This window comes from Bos taurus, chromosome 1 (assembly GCF_002263795.3).
Source record: "Bos taurus isolate L1 Dominette 01449 registration number 42190680 breed Hereford chromosome 1, ARS-UCD2.0, whole genome shotgun sequence".
Lineage (NCBI taxonomy): Eukaryota > Metazoa > Chordata > Mammalia > Artiodactyla > Bovidae > Bos > Bos taurus.
In genome coordinates, this window is record NC_037328.1 from 623,776 (window position 1) to 639,124 (window position 15,349).

The 15,349-nt window shown below is 45.2% G+C and overlaps 1 pseudogene; it reads left to right on the forward strand.

The window, feature by feature from the left end:
* Positions 1-2,099: 2,099 nt before the first annotated feature.
* Positions 2,100-15,349, forward strand: part of LOC112447011 (coiled-coil domain-containing protein 3-like) — a 98,433-nt pseudogene continuing 85,183 nt past the window's right edge.

Sequence of the window (15,349 nt, forward strand, 5' to 3'; positions counted from 1 at the left end):
GCCTGGAACCAATCCCATTGACACCCTGATCTTGGACTTCCAGCCTCCAGCACTGTGGGAAATAAATGTCTGTTGTTTAAGCCCCTCGGGCTGTGGTATTTTGCCATGGCACCCTGAACAGACTAAGACGTTATGAAACGTTTTAACTCGTATATTGAAGGAGAGACAAATGGGCAGTCCTAACGTAGGATGTCTGATGCCATCCTCAAATGCCATTTCTCCTGTGGGAAAAGCTTAACTCTACCATCTCCCATGGTGGTGGTGGGGTTGTCAGGAGGAGTCATATACCATTGGGACTACTGTCCATTGCTTCCCTCAATATAACTGTTTTCTACAGAATTAATTGAGGCTCCAGGCTGACTTCCAGCTATGTAGAGGTTAGTTATTGTCCGTGAGGAGCTCTTACTCTTACTTCTTTCCTCTTCCAACACAGATGATCTTGTAGGAATAAGAATCTGGTCCATTGAGTCACTGCTTCCCTGGTGGCTCAGATGGTAAAGAATCTGCCTGCAATGTGGGAGTTCTGGGTTTGATCTCTGGGTTGGGAAGATCCCCTGGAGGAGGGCATGGCAACCCACTCCAGTACTCTTGCCTGGAGAATCCCATGAACAGAGGTGCCTGGGAGGCTACAGTCCCTGGGGTCACAAAGAGTAGGACATGACTGAGCGATTAAGCACACATCTGTCCATTGAGTCACGGGTTGGATTCTGGATTGGTGTCTTATGGATCTTTAAGACCTTATGGATCTTTAGCCTTCATTCCCTCAGAAGCTGGGCTGCCACACTGGCTGAAGTCCTGGCCATTTCACTTCAAGGCACGACCAAAGCCTTCCCAGGGTCTTCTGGTTCCCTGAGACCATGCTGCTCATGGCCTCTTCCTCCTGAGTCCCTGCCTCACGCCAGCTGGATTTCTGCCCTGTCACAAGAAGCATGCATGAATTTAATTGTCCTAACTGAAGATTTGGGGATCACAGGAAGATTTGGTTGTCACGGGATGTGAGGCCTTGGAATTTTCTCCCTTCCCCCACTCCCCACTTTTCTCCTTATCTTTCCTTCCCAAATTCCCTAAAACTCTTCCTTTCAGTCAGAGAAGACTTTGGCTGAGTTCTTAAGTTCTTAAGTTCTAAGACTTAAACTTGCAGAAAGCCTGGTTAATAAGATGCTTGCAGAACAAAGAGCCTTCCATTTTACAGCAGTTTCGCTTATCAACTTATTGTAAATATAATATGTATGACATATGTACGATGATATGTATATTATATCCATGCTATTTCATATATATGATGTTTTGACTGTACAAAATATTTATACTTATAAATCATCTTTTTTTTCCTTACTACATGAAGAATAATAAAGGCAATTGGGAGATAAAAGGAACTGCCTAATTTAGAAATAAAGATTTAACTGTGGAGTTTAGGTCTCTTCAGAGTCACTCATTGACTTATGAAAAGCTCTTTGGAACTTCTGAATCTATTTCTCAGGTGTAGGGTGTTCAGAATCTGAAAGTAGGAATGAGGTTAATCATGAGACCATGTAGCTGTAGGAAAATCCAAGCAATGTGGCTTTGGCTTTTCAGATGTTGAAGGCTTTCCTAAGAGCATCGTTAAAACATAAGAGATGGAAAGGGAGAGCAGAAAAGTTTATTAGATCACACAGAATTTCCAAGGTAAACTCTGAGACAGTAAAGTTCGATTTCTGTGCCATTGAGTGTAAAGGAACTACTCAGAAAATGCAAAAACGTAGGCTGAGTACTCATGACAATTGATGGCAATCATTCTAAGAAGGCCATGTCTGGAGCGCGCTTTGTGCCTGCAAAGCTTCCACCTGGTCGGTGCGCAGGGCTCCGGAAGAGGGCTGGGCCGCCTCTCCCCACACTGACTTTTCGGCCGCGGACCTCCGCGCTGGCGCAAACACCGAGTTCGGCCCGGGGACTCCCGGTCCAGCGCCGACTGCGCGGTCTCCCCAGCACCTCGCGACCCTGGACGGCTTCCCGCCTCCGCCCCTCCCGCTGCAGCCCACGCCCCAGCCACGGGCGGGCAGGAGGCGGCGGTGGCCGGCCCTCCCCGTGCCCTTTTAAAAGCCTCCCAAGCGAGGCCCCGCAGGGGGATCCCGGCGGAGGAGGGAGCAGCACGCTGAGCTTCCGCAGCAGTGCGCGGAGCCGAGCGCCCCGGGTTGCCCCTCCCACTGGTGGGGCCTGGCACTTCGGGTTCCAAGACGCTCTCGCTGCTGCTGTGGGGCTCCCCGCTTCCCCCGGCCATGCGCCCCGGGTAGCGCGCCTGGGGCGTGGAGCCCACTTGGCGGCTCCCGCCGCTCGCCCTCGCCGCCGGCATGCTGCACCCGCTGTTGCTCGCAGCGCTCTGCCTGGCCGGCGGGCTAGAAGTCGCCTGCGGCTGCCAGCTGCCCTCCGAGTGGAGACCCCTGAGCGAGGGCTGCCCAGCGGAGCTGGCCGAGATCATCCTGTACGCCAAGGTGCTGGCGCTGCAAGGAGATGCACAGCCTGTACAGCTACCTGCCCGGGCAGTATGAGGCCGGCGACGCGGGGCTCTTCTACTCCGCTGAGATCGAGATGCTGTGCGACCAGGCATGAGCAGCATGCTCGAGGTGCCTGCGGGCTCCAGGCTCAACCTCACCGGCCTGGGCTACTTCTCCTGTCACTCCCACACGTTGGTCCAGGATTACTCCTATTTCTTCTTCCTCCGGTGAGCCTGCCAACTCTCGCCCATACCATCCCTTTGGCCACTTGGCATGGCCAGCAGAGGTACCTTTATCCCCAGCAGGCTCTGGAACTCCTCCAGAATCCTGTCTGGGTCATGTTAAGTGATGTTTCCCCTGGTTTCCTTCCCATTTTCTGCTCTTTGGTGCTCCTTATGTTGAGTCTACAGAGATCTTGGGTGCCTCTGGCTAACACTGTTGGAAAAACAAGGATGGCTCCCGTGCTTGACCAGGGAAGAGTGTTTCAGGCCAAAGCTCAAGGTGGTTTCCAGCAACAAACAGCCCATTTTCAATAGCAGAGGTTTATGTGGGGGGTAATGGGGGAAGAAGGCCCTGGTCACAGCGCTCTGAGGAGTATGAAGGGCAATCGGACAGGAGCCCTCTCTGGTTGAGTTCCATGCAAGCTGGTCTGTGGTGCAGATGAGATGCCTGTGGATAAGAGTTCAGGTGATGGCATCTCCTGGAGTTTGAAATAAGAAAGTGGAACCCTAATTGAGGTGGAATCCTTATAGAGGAAGAAAGCTATATTTTAAAGTGGATGCCGTGGGAGTTGTTTGGGATGGACAGTGGTCAAAACCAATCCAAACACCTTTGGAATCAGATGGTTGTTGGAATTCTGGGTCCGTTCTTCCTGTCATTTTGAGCAAGTTACTGACCTTGTCAAGAACCTCAAGAGCCTCACCTTCATAATGTGCCAAACAAATTTGGTTGAGATTAAATCCTAGTAACTGATGCAGAACACCTGGTGCAGGTTAGATGAGAAATGTGTACTCAATCCTGCACACCTGCTTAAATGTCAAGATGGGACTGGTGTGGACAGCCCAGCTGTCCTCTTGTTTCACTCAGATTCGCTCATATCAGCTGCCAGCGGACCTCAATGCCAGGCTCCTCCAAATAGCAAAAGTTTATAGAGGAAGGACCTGGGGGAGGGGGCATTAAGGGATTGGGAAGGTGCTCACAGGGCTTTGAAGAACAGAGAGGTGAATTAGACCAGGCCTTGTCTGTTGGGAGACTCCTGGAATCTTGTGAAGTTCCATGAAAGTTTGTCGTGTGGTCACAACGAAATGCATGTAGACAAGGGTTCAGGTTATGGGCTCAACTGAAGTTTGCAATAGAAAACAGCAGGTGGAACCCTAATGCATTGGTTCTCTCCAGTTTGAGGAAGAGGCTGATACAGAGGAACTGGGAAGAACCTCAAAATGGAATCTAACAGATAGTGATTGGACAATAAGTCCCATCTTCCCAGTATGTGGCATAGCATTAAGGATATTTGGAATGGCCATGACCTTAGTCTGCAGACTAAGTTTGAGCTCTTGAGATTTCACATCACTGAGAAAGAAGACAGAAGGTTCCACAGAGGGGTGTCCGTAAGCTTGCGATAACACGTTTTCCATATTAAAGCCAGACTATCTAAGTTTAGAATACATGGAGTGCTTTGTGTTGGCTTGAGTGGTTTAGCCAGATTAAGTTGAATTAAAAAAAAAATGCTGGAGAAGTACAGTTTCTAAATAAAACTGGCAAGGAATGAGATAGTACCTTCTTGATATGGAGAAACTTAGATTTTTACATGTCTTTATTTAGGGAAACCAGCTCTAAAACTATTCAACAAGAAAACTTTATTTTCCAAAGTAAAAAGAGCCACAGTACTTAAGAAGACATTATTTTCTTTTCCAATTTTATAATGAAATACAGTTTTGTCCACTGGCTCTCTGGTGGTCAGCCAGCTCTTTCCTCTTTTTCTCTGACATACTTATAAAATGTTAGAGCAGAGATACAGAGTCAAATGGTAGTCTGACAAGATTTCTATTTCACAGGGCTGTGTTGCCCTGATGTGTGTTAACAACCACATACAAATCATTCCTCTGTTATTCTGGGCCCCTCGGAGAGAAGAACAGATTCTGGTCAGTGTCACAGGAGAAAGTGGCAGTGGAGACTCCCTGGTGAGCCCCCAAATGCCTACTTTGGGCTGGAGTGCCGCTTCCATCTCTCCTTTTCCTTCTCTTGACTTCTCTATCTTGCCAACAGGTACTTTATGCAGGGTTCTGTAAAAATGTTAAGTTTTATACTGTGCTTACTCTGTGCCAAATGCTTTACATATTTTTTTAAAAAATGCACTCCTTACACCACCATTAAACAAAGAAGAATGCTGTTGTCATTCTTGTTTTATAGATTGTACATTTAAGCTTAGAGAATTTAAGAAATTTGTTGTGTGTCAAACAGGAGATAAGTAGCAGTCATAGGACTTGAATCCTGGGTCATTGCAATTGGCTTTCCTTTGCCCAGGAAACAAGGAGCACTCCACTAGGAGAAGGAAGGCAGCTTGGGAGATACACAAATGTTCACCTGCACCCACCCCCCAATTCATGTGCTTTGAAAAACTTAAGGAGAGACACGTGCAGTGTGAGGTAGAGAAACAATCAGAGAGAGTGACTCCTCTAATCTGAGCCATGTAGATGTGTAATTGGAAGCTGCATGTAAATCAGTGAAGATAGAATATGCCCTCACACTGCAGAAAAATATCTCACAATGGTTTAAAGACTTAAACATAAGACATGACACCATAAAACTCCTAGAAGAGAGCATGGGAAAAATGTTCTCTGACATAAATTAGACCTTTGTTTTCTTACCTTTGGTCAATCTCCCAAGGTAGTAGAAATAAAACCAAATATGAACAAAGGGGACTTGATCAAACTTACAAGCTTCTGCACAGCAAAGAAAACTGTAAAAAAAAAGAAAGAAAAAAAAGAAAAAGAAAAGAAAAAAGACAACCTAAAGAATGGGAGAAAATATTTGCAAATGATGCAATAGACCAGGGCTTAATTTCAAATATACAGACCATACAATTCAACAACAACAACAACAACAAAACCCAATCAAAAAATGGGCAGAAAACCTTAATAGGTCTTCTTTTCCAAAGAAGACATGCAGATGGCCACTATACACATAAAAATATACTCAGCGTCACTAATTCTTAGATAAATGCAAATCAAAGCTGCAGCCAGGTACCATCTCCTATCAGGTAGAATGGCTATCAAAAACAGAACAAATAGCAAATGTTGGGGAGAGTGTGGAGAAAAGGGAACCCTCCTACACTGTTGGTGGGAATGTAAGTTGGGGTAGCCACTATGGAAAACAGTATGGGGGAATCCTCAGAAAATTCATAGGACCACCATATGACCCAGCAGTCCCCTTCGTCCGGGGATATGCCCCGGACAAAACTGTGATTCAGGAACATACATGCACCCCCATGTTCATAGCAGCACTATTCCCAACAGACAAGATATGGAAACAGCCTAAATGTCCCTTGATAGTTGAATGATTAAAGAAAATGTGGTTCGTATATATGAATATTACTCAGCCATAACAAGAAAGAAAGAATGCCATTTGCAGCAACATGGATGGAACTAGGGATAATTATACTAAGCAGAGTAAGTCACAAAGAGAAGAATAAATACTATATCACTTATATGTGGAATGTAAAATATGGCACGAATGAACCTATTTACAAAACAGAAACAGACTCATGAATACGGAGAATAAACTTGTGGTTGCCAAGGGCGATGGAGGGAGGTAGACGGACGGACTGGGTGTTTGGGGTTAGCAGATGCAAACTGTTACATTTGGAAAAAACAACAAGGTCCTACCTTAGCACAGGGAACCATATCCAATCTCCTGGGATAAACCATAATGGAAAAGATATTTTAAAATGTATGTATATGTATAACTGAGTCACTTTACAGCAGAAATTAGCACAACATTGTAATTAAACTCTACTTAAAAATAAAAAAGACGTTGTATAACTGGGAACACTGTCACAGTCTTCTGTTGACTCTCGATTCAAGACGGTACACCCCATGGGTGTCCAGTCTACAGCTCTTACCTCCTTTTTTCCCATTAGGATGGATGAGAACTATAACCTCTTGCCTCATGGAGTCAATTTCCAAGATGCCATCTTTCCAGACACTCAAGAGAACAGAAGGATGTTTTCTAGCCTTTTCCAGTTTTCAAACTGTTCACAAGGGCAGCAGCTGGCAACTTTCTCCAGTGACTGGGAGGTCCAAAAAGACACTAGGGTAAGAATTGGCTATACCCTGTGCTACAGCAAAATAATAAGATAGCTATGACTCATATGAATGTTGAGAGCAAGGGAGTCAAGAGTCCTCTTCCAAAGTCCAGATCAAGAAGTATTTTTTCACCCTCTCCACAGCCCTCCCAGAAGTTGACAAGCACTGCTCATAAACTCTGGGGTCCTCAGGCTGTACTGTGTGGTATGAGGTTCCTCACAAAGTGAGGGGACAAGATGGGCTGAAGGTTGGCATGCTGTGCCTCAGTTTCCTCTTCTGTAAATTGGAAGCCATTGTAACACCTGTATCTTGGGGTGGATGCAACATGATTTAACTATGTAGGGAATGTGAGGTGTTTGAGAGTAAGCACTCAATACACTGAGCTGTTATGACTACTTCTGTTGTTGATTTCAAATACTTATGCATGTTTTTACTTGGCCCTGCTGGGTCTTAGTTGTGGCATATGGGATCTTCAGTCTTCCTTACAGCATGCAGGATCTTCAGTTGTAGCATGCAAACCCTTAGTGGCAGGATCTAGTTCCCATGGAACAGAAGGATCCGGATCACTCTAGGCATGAAGATAGAAAAGGCATCTTTCAGTCTGAGGCAGATGCCTGAGTTGTGGGGATATTTCGAGGACTATCGCTTTCTCTGTGCAGTGGCATTGTTGCAACTGAGCCAGGGGAGCAGGGAGGCCATGGCCCATCGCTCCCAGTCTCCCACCAAGGTGTTTATAGGACCATGTGACAGACCACAGGAGACAGTTCTGATGTGGGTTAATGAACCAATGTGCATTATTAGGTGGTTTCCTTCTTTCCCCCATCTGTGGTGCCCTTGGTGGGGGCGCTGTCTTTCTCTTGTCTGGTGGGTGGGCCTAGGGGAGTGGCCTTGTTCTTCCAAACCTCCTGCCCAGGGCTCCATGGCACCTGGAGGCTTTCTTCATGTTCTTTGCACAGAAATTGTTCTCATCGTGGGCAAGTACATCCGACTGCAGAAAAGTGTTGATTCTTCCTTTCCATACATTATCCAGGGTTCCTTCCTTAGGCCTGCCCTACTGACAGTTCCCAACTCCCTGACCCCTCTTCAAGATTTGCCAAAATTTTCTGAGTGCTTGTTATATATTTCACTCCCCACATGGATCTAAGCACCTTTCTTTCCCCCTGCCCCAACTCTTTTTTTTTTTTTTTTCCTACCCGACTCTTAATCTGTGCCAGCGCCCACTCCACACTGAACTGGACTCACCAAGTATAAACCTGAATATCCCCAGCCTGGGTCAGACCGTAGCATGTTCATATTAAATCTTCTTAGTCTTGGTCCTGTGGTTCTCCATTTTGTGGGATTTTTGCTTCATGTACTAAATCCTTGGTAATAGTACATTGAGGTCAAGAGATCTGATATTGATCCAAAAATACCTCACAGCTGAGCCCCAAACTCTTTAGATATATAACTGATTAGCCCTGTGGTCACACAATGAAGCTATTAACATTTTACTGCAATTAAATTTTCCATCATTCAAAACAAATAGAACAATGGGACTGTGGAGAATTGTTTTAATGTGAAGGCAGTCCTATTTTGGGTGGTCAGATGTTGATCTTGGGGAGAATTCCTTTTCCCTTTCATCATCCTGATCTCTTAGATAACAGAGGGTGGGTATGTATGTTTGCACAGAGTCAGAAGCTTTTGGGGAAAGAGAATTAATTGTTCCAGGTTGCTGAGCTGCTGCAGAGCCAAATTGAGGTGTTGATGGACTTTGTATGTATCACATCTTGGCTCCTTGTGCCCACTTTGAAAGGTACCACATCAGAGCTGAGTTAAATTAGCTAGTTCATTTGAGAATTTAGGTTTAAAATAAAACTAAGGTGCTAGCATTTATATTTTATGATAGTCCTTGAGAAAATTTTACTTTCTCTGCAGTGATTAAAATAGGTGTGAATTGAAGGTGTCAGAATTAGATGAAGAGTTATGGACAGTTACTTGTTCCTTTCTTGAAAAAAACAACAAAACTAAACTAAAACTAAAAATTATCTGCCTTAAAAAAAAAGTCAAAAACTTATATTCAGTTGCACTGGATCTTTGTTGCCATGAGGGCTTTTCTCTAGTTATGGCAAGCAAGAGCTGCTCTTTGTTGCAGTGCACAGGCTTCTTATTGCAGTAGCTTCTGTCATCGCAGAGCACAGGCTCTGAGCACATGGGCTTCAGTAGTTGTGGGTTGTGGGCTCACTAGTTTTGGCACACGGGCCTAGTTGATCTGCAGCTTGTGGAGTCTTCCTGGACCAGGGATCAAACAAATGCCCCTGCTCTGGCAGATGGATTCCTATCTACTGTGCCACCAGGGAAGTCCTCTCTGCTTTTTCTGTGTGAAGGTGAGTATCCTGCTTTCTCTCCTATGCAGGGTAAATAAATCATGTTACGACACAAACAGTCTATTTTTCCTAAGGTGATGGGTCTTCCATCTTAGACGGGGTCAGAGGAGCTTGTTTGGGTCACCTTTTTATTCCAGTTAGACTCTTGCTAATGGGAACATGTGAATCCTTCATTTGTTCTGAGACCATTATGAATGGCCCTGGACGGTGCACATTACACAATTTCCCTATATCACATGCTGTGTCTTAGATGATGATGAATTCAGGGGGCACACTGATGAATTCTCATCATTTCCACTGTTACTGCTGCTCTTCTCTAAGTCCCCAGTCAGCTCGAGCAGTGTGTTTAGGTCGTGGTCGTGAAGGGTGCATCTCCTCCTTCTCATTCTCTTGCAGCATCACATGAATCTGGGACTCTAGGGTCAGTCTGGAGGTTAAGAAATGGAACCAGAGGAAAATCTGATGTAGGGAAACTTTTTGTTATACATACCCAGGACAACCTGCAACTCTGTCCTCAGCAGCCAAATCCTCTCATTCTCTAATTCCGTCCTTAGACATCCCACCACTCCCCCCTCCCCCCACCCACCCCACCCCCTCCCCACCCCTTGCTTCAGTCAGTGGAAACATAAGCTTGCTTTCAAAAGTTGCCAGGGAATCAGCAGCACTCCTAACTGTTCAGCATCTCTCTGGTTCAGTATCATGGTGTTAATGGGGCCTCCGGGGATGTCTTTGGCAAGTTAGAGCATCCATCCCATTTTCTGGCAGGGTTCTCTCCACGCCAGCCAAGAACATTTTCCTTTCCTTTTTTCTTCCCTGTTGGGTGAGTGTAACAATCAAAACAAAAGTTGGCTGTTTTCCTCTCTCAGCAAGTCCTGTCCCCTGGGACCGCAACCTAGACTGACCCACACATACATCAATCTGACCTAGAGTGTCATGGGACTGACATAAAATCTGTGGAAGACCTCCTGTCATCTTTCTTTTATGCCTTTTTAGAGTTGGAAAGGATGGTGAGGGAGGTGCCATCCTCATCAGGCAATCAGGATTGGCTGTGTCGTTTTCAGAGGCGTGATCTCAGACAGAACCCTTAATTTCCCAAAACTTCAAATTTCTCCTTCCCTGATAGCTCAGTTGGTAAAAAATCTGCTTGCAATGCAGGAGACCCCAGTTTGATTCCTGGGTCAGGAAGATCTGCTGGAGGAGGGATAGGCTACCCACTCCAGTATTCTTGGGCTTCCCTTGTGGTTCAATGAGTAAAGAATCCCCCTGCAGTGCAATAGACCTGGGTTCTATCCTTGGGTTGGCAAATCCCCTGGAGAAGGGAAAGGCTATCCTCTCCAGTATCCTGGCCTGGAGAATTCCATGAAGTCTGTAGTCCATGGTGTCACAAAGAGTCGGACACCACTGAGTGACTTTCACTTTCAAAACATATAAACTGTCTCAGGTTGTCCTAAGGACCCAGTTAGATCATAGGTTTGAAAGCACTTTGTCAGTTGTAAAGAGTGATGGAGGGGTTTATGACTATAAATGGATAGTTAGAAAGTATGGCTTTAAAAGTTTAAGATGATGGAACTTTTAAAAAGCGTCCTGTGTCTTCCCAGGGCAGTGGCAGTGGAAGCAATGGTGACAGGGTAGGTGGTGGAGAGGGGAACAGATGATGGGGAAGCTCTCATGTGTGTGGTAATTCATTCAACAGAATTTACTGGGTTCTGATCACAGAGCACTTAAAAATTCATTTACTGAGTTATAAACCATGTTCATGTGGGTTCCCAAATCTGAAAGTATAAAATGGTAGTCAGTAGAGTTTTTTTCTCCCACCTCTGACACCCATCCACCCAGTTCCCACCTACCCTCCAAACGAATAACCACTGTTAATAGTTTCTTATAAGCTTCCAAAGAGTACTCTCCCCCAACAAACAGTTCAGTCAAGATTCACTGTCTTCTTTAAGGGCATGGCAGCCCACTCCTATATTCCTGCCTGGAGAATCCCATGTACATAGGAGCCTGACAGCCTTCAGTCCATGGAGTTACAAAGAGTCGTGCCAGGAGCCAGCACGGGTGATCCCACCCATGACAAGTTCATGTGGAAGAGATCTAATGAGCAAGGTGGATCAGGACTCGAGGGACCCCCTGGATCTGCTTGAGCATCTACCCCAACACCAGCATCTGTCTGTCTTACTATTTTGTGCCTTTCACCAACTCTTCTGACATTAACAGGGGGCTATCCCCGACCACCTTTCTCTGGAAAAAGTCAACTTAGGGCTTTAGTTAATAAGTCTCCTGGGCATAATAGAAGTGTTTCAATTCAAATCCCTCTGATGGCTTTCTAGCTTGCCTGACAGGTTTATCCAGACTCTTGCAGCTACGCATATGATTGTTCACAGCCTCCCAACCGTGAGAGACACAGGAAGCCTAAAACATTCTAAAAATATAGAGCCTTCCAAAGAGTTAAAAACTATTAGAGTAGTGCTGGTGTAAGATTTCATTGTTGAAGCAATGCTTGCTGCCAAGTGCCCATATCCCTTATCCATTGTGCACCTGGGAGTGCATTGGTTAACATAGTTGGAATGTAAGAAAAACAAGTAGTAGCCTTGGAATTAACCACATCAGACCTTTGAGCTAATTGGTTCTTTCTTTGTTGTAACTCACTGCACCTTTGCTCCGTGAGAATGTAATTCTGTTTAGCACTTTCTGAGGCTGACATAGATTAGAAATATAAAGAAAAAACACTTCAAGGGAAAATAAGTTTTCTGGTTGAGTAGCCTTTATCAAAAAAGGGTCATAAAATCTCCACAGGCCTCCAAGGCCAGAAGATAATGTACACAACATTGTTTATGGGAAAGGTATGCAGAGAAAAATCCTGGTTTCGATAAAGACAAAACATATGTAATGTTTGGGCTGACTCTCTATGACTTTGCATCTTTCATATCCCTCTATGTACAAGTCAAGGTATAAAAATTCTTTTTGAAAATAAAGTTATGGGCCTCGTTCACCGAAGCTTGGTCTCCCGTGTCATTCTTTCTTTCCTTTTCTTTCTTTCTCTCTCTGTTCTTCTTTCAGGATAATTCCTTGAGGGCACAGGGGCTCTCTGACTTCACTTTTTTGCCTGGGCTTCTAAGATCTGATCGGGAAGGTGCCCTGCATCTTCACCGGGGAGGGTGCGTCCTGTGTCCTCACCCCACCGAGAGGGCGCCTGCAGCCTCCGTGAACAGAGCAAGTTCTGTGTCAGGAGCTTTATTGGCTTTCTGTGTAAACCAAGGAAGATCAAGCCTCTTTCTCTCCCTTTACTTTCCTTATCACTGACGCCATCATCCTGAGGGATTCCCTGGATCCTGCTGGGGCTGGACCCCGGCAGAGTCAGACACGACTGTGTGACTAACACATACTTTTGGTACCAGTGGCACTGCAATGTGCACATGTGGTTGTGCCCTGCTTTGTTCACAAGTGGGTACATGTAAGTAGACATGTAAGTTGCTATATCTAGACATGTACATTGGTTTAAACAGCTGTGTCGTATTCCATTGTATTAATGCCTTACTATGTATTTAATCAAGTTCCCTGTTGATAGGTAGTTACACTGTTTCCAGTCCATGGATATTACATGGAATGTGGACATGTATGACATTATATCAGTACACACCTCATTTTGTGGAATTGTTGAGTCCAGTCTTTAGCAAGTGACTGTTGAGTGACTGCCATGAGGCAGCTTCTGTGTTAGATACCAGAGTTTCAATGTTGAGAAAAATTTTAGAATATAATAATAATATATTTATAAAAATATAAATTTTAGAGTATAATTATTGTTAATAGTTTATCTAAAAGCTTATATCGTATTTACATTTTTTAGTTTTTTTTGTTATTGTTTAGAGGTACTTTCTTGTTGACAAGCTTGTGACAGATACAACAATATAGCAATTTTTAACTTATACTAAACCTAGGCACTATGAAAATTTTGTGCTTAATGTTAGTGACTCTTAGACATGTCTATAGTAGAGTAGCAAAAAAAAAAAATACTAGATATTTAATATTGACTATTTCCCAGTTCACGTGAATCTGAAATTAATTTAGGTCAATGTTTTCTTATATTTACAACTGTTTGATTTGTAAGGGCTTCCTTTTCTTAAGACCATTTAAATAAGAACTCAGAACTTGAGCAATATTATCAAAAAACAGAAGACTCACACTGAGACATACATAAATCCAGACAGACAGACAAGGGATCTTCTAGTTTTCCACCTGAGATTTAAAATATTTATTTGAACAGCTTGTTTTTTTTTTTTGGGGGGGGTGGGTGGCGGTGGCGGGGGGTGGCGGTGGGGGGGGGTGGCGGTGGGGGAGGGGTGGTGCAAGAATACTGGAGTGGGTTGCCATTCCCTTCTCCAGGAGATCTTCCCAACCCAGGGATTCGACCCAGGTCTCCCACATTGTAGGCAGACACTAGGGAAGTTGTTGAATTCTGTGGCAAGGATTAACTTCAAGCGTTGCCCTAGGCAGGCCTTTGTAACAAGCTAATTGTTTTTAATTGCATATGCAAAAGAACCAGCTTTACAGTTTCCAAGAAAAAAGAAGTTTCCTTGTAACCAATTTTGTCTGGTTCTGTAGAATATCATGGCAGTCCTAGGTCAGGTCATCTTTCCTTTCTGTAGTCATAGTTTTATCCCTGAATCATAGACAGATCAGCTGATAAAAAGCTTGGCTTGTCTCTGTGGGGTGCATTTGCTTGTCCTTGTGTTTCATCTGGGGCAATAGTGAGGCCCGCGGGCCTCTCCTGGAAGTGGGCGTGGGGGCGTGGCACATCGGGAGCGCGTCCGGGGCAGGGGGTCCCAGTTGTGCTCTCAGGGGTCTCCATTGCGTCTGGGAACGCTCATTTCTTGCGCTCCTGGGTTCCCAGTGATCAGCATCCAGTGAGCGGAGCGGAGGGGTGTGGACCACAAGTAAGGGAACTGGGACTCAGTGGGGGAGGGAACCACGTATTCTGCCCTCTCTGTTGGCACAGTCTCAGAGCCCCCTAACCTGGCGGTCACGGAAAGGCCTCACCTTTGGGGTCAAGGCCTTTACCGCTTTACCCTGTCGCATAAAGCTCAGACCCGCGCGGGTTTTCCCAAGCAGCCTAGTGCCTGCTGGAAGTCCAAGGGATTTATCCTTCCTGGTGATTTCACCTGTGGGGACTTCATAACCCTTACTCTGGCTGGCTGGCCCAGCCCTGCTTCTGCCACTTTGCAGCCCAGTGGACCCTTGACCACCTGCTGCAATGGGAAAGGGAAGGGTCCACCAGTTGCACCCTAGGTATTTAGTAGGGTGCATGGATTTAAATACCTGGTGGCCACCCAGGCAGAAAAGAAGGGAGGAGGGCACCTTGCTGCCCTTTCATGGTGGAATCTGTGGCTGTCCTGCTGCGAGGGGTCCTTTCCATGGGAACCCTGTGCAATAAGTTTGGTGTTTTGGAACTGAATAATTAGAACGTGTAAAAAATTTAAGTTATGTGGTGATTTAATTAAAAAAAAAATACAACCAAGCTCCAAGTTTTTTGCAAATTGAGGTCTAAAAATTTGAAGGCCTATTTTCCTTCCACTGTGGCATTCTATGAAGAAATGTGTGGGTTTTTTTTTTTTTTTTTTTTTTTAAGAAAAGAGTCAGAAAAGTGAGGGAAACAGAAAACCCAGAGTTGCCCCTGTAGTTTGGCAAAGGCCTTAGGAGGTCACTTGTAAATGCTGCTGGCTGTTGGGAGGCAGTCTCTTCCTGTGGCTGATGGGCACAGAGCTCTGCAGACTTGTCCTTTGCATGGATGTTCTTGGTGAAATCCAGCTCGGAGCCATCTCCTGATGTGTAAGAATTTCCCAGACTAGAGCCCTAGGCAGATCCCGCAGGGCCAGGGGCTCCTTCCTTCATTGTATCTGTCTGTTTGACTGAAAACCAGCAATGACATATTTTTCTTTCAATCTGGTCTCTCATCCAGGCCTTGGAGTAATATTTCCCCTCCCCCTCAATTGACTTGGGTTCCAGGGATAAATTATAATCAGTTGTCCATGATTTTGCAGATGAGGAAACTGAGAGCCAGAAAGGGTGGAGGACTGTCCAAGGGAGAATGGGATATCCTTCCAGGAACTCTGGCTCCTGGGTTTTTAATGAGCTTCCCACCCAGCATGGTATTAATTGGCAAGTGTTGACATTGAGAATAAACTATTGGTGGAAATGTAAAAGGCTTTTTTAAAGA